We start from the raw sequence: 2,062 nt of genomic DNA, 5'->3' as shown, positions 1-2,062 counted from the left end.
TGGGTGTTTTTTTTCATGGGGTGGGGACAACAGCTGCATTGCAGAGGGTGGGTCTAGATGACCCCCTGGGGTCCCTTCCAATTCTATAAAAATAGCAAAAGGGTTTTTTTTAAAAAATCCAGGTTGCTTTTTGCAAAAGGACACAACCCTCCCACCCCCACCCCGCTGCCGATGTTCCTCCTGTTCCGTTTGCACCAAGCAAACGGAACTCCACGCTCCTGGACTCCACGCTCAAGGCTGCTCCTTTCCTGCAGGGAAAAAGGACCTCCGCAGCTGCCACGACTGCCTGAAGTCCGTCAAGACCTTGAAGGAGAACCTGCAGGAGGTCGAGGGGAGGCTCTGGAGGGTGGAAGCCAAGCTGGGCATCCGCGTGCCCCCTCATGAGCTGGGCCTGGAGCTGGAGGAGGACGAGAAGGAGCCCCCCAAGGAAGGAGGGGAGGGCGAGGAGAGCCCCCCGGCCTGGGTGCCCCTTCCAGTGTCCCCCAGCCTAGAGGTGGGGCAGGAGGTTGGTGAAGAGACGGAAGCAGGCGGACCCACCCTACCATTCCACCGGCCGGGTGGGGCTTCCTGAAAACAAAAAAAGGCCTTTATTTTTTCATTTAATAAATATATACCTTGAATAAACTTCCCAAACAACCCAAAAAGGTGAAATACCATGTGAGCAATCAATACACTGGATGGGTTGCCACCTCTCAGGCGGCAATACCTGCATTGCACGGGGTCAGACTAGATGGCCCTTGGGGTCCCTTTCACAATTCTGCGGCTCTAAGCAGCCTTAACCTTGTTCTAGTCCCAGAGCCACGCCGGGTGAGCCTCCAGGGGCCACATGCCAGAGCGGTGGGAGGGCGTCTCTGCAGCTGGGAGGGCACCCAGCCTTTGATTCTCAACCCACACCGTGCAGAAGCTTCCGAAGTGGCCCCACGAAGAAGGTGTTTGGAACGGAAGCACCAGGTGCCACCACCGAAAAGACCCTCTTAGGAGCTGGGGAAAGGGCTGCAAGGAGCTCTGCCTGGATGGGAGCAGAGACTCTGTTCTTTTCCGGGTTTCCCCTTCGGAGGCAGGAGCTGGACAGAGCCCTGGCCTGAGAGAGGGAGCTCCAACAGCCTCTTGCTGTTTTTGCTTTCCGAAAGCCTTACGTTATCCTTGTTAGCCCTCCTTGTTGACCATTTTATATAGTTTTTGTGAACCGTTTTTTGTTTTTTAAAAAGAAGCAATCAAGCGGTGTATAAAACTCGTGAAATAAATCTTATTCTCGAGAAAAGGTTAAAAAAGAATGGGATTGCTATAAAATTCACCTGATAAATCATGGTTCCAACAATAATACCTGAGTGTGCCTTGATTAGTTCACAGATACATAAGGGAAAGACCATTCATCTTAATAATTGAATACAGACTATTTTAAAGTGAGAGAAACATAGAAACTGCAGTGAGTTAGATGGAAGTCAAAGAATATACAGAAGGGACCCAACCAGCGTAGAGGAATGGAAAGAACGTGAAAAGTAGAAAAGCATAAATATGAAAATATCTGAAGAAGTGTGCATGCACACGAAAGCGTATACCCAGAACAAACTTAGTTGGTCTCTAAGGTGCTACTGGACAATTTTTTAATGTCTTTCTAGACATTACATGTACAGATTACTTAACTAACGGTTTGTGTTGCTGAAATGAAATTATTTATTGTGAATTGTCTTTTTCCTTTCCCCTTTCCCCCTTTTTTCTGTTTTTTAAAAAAAGAATTTCCTTTTTCCTCTTCTTTTTGGGTCCATTATGGCTATTTGATTGCGAAATTGATCAAGCTCATTTTAAAAAAGAAAGAAATCTGACGAAATGCCCTAGACATAAAATAAACCTTCTTAGGCGCCCCCCCCAATGCAAAGCGCATCTCCCTCCTTCAAACATCTTATCGGCGTTCTGTATTCCAAACAGAAGTTAATAAAGGAGGAACTCTCTGCACTGGAGAACTCCATCAGGAATCACCCGGCCTGGCAGAAGTTCCACAAGGAAAAACAAACCATTTACCACTCTCAACTGGAGTTACTGAAGAACCAGAAAAATAAAAAAC

The sequence above is a fragment of the Zootoca vivipara genome, chromosome 17 (genome assembly GCF_963506605.1).
Source record: "Zootoca vivipara chromosome 17, rZooViv1.1, whole genome shotgun sequence".
Classification (NCBI taxonomy): Eukaryota; Metazoa; Chordata; class Lepidosauria; order Squamata; family Lacertidae; genus Zootoca; species Zootoca vivipara.
Note: the sequence above shows the minus strand (reverse complement) of the source record.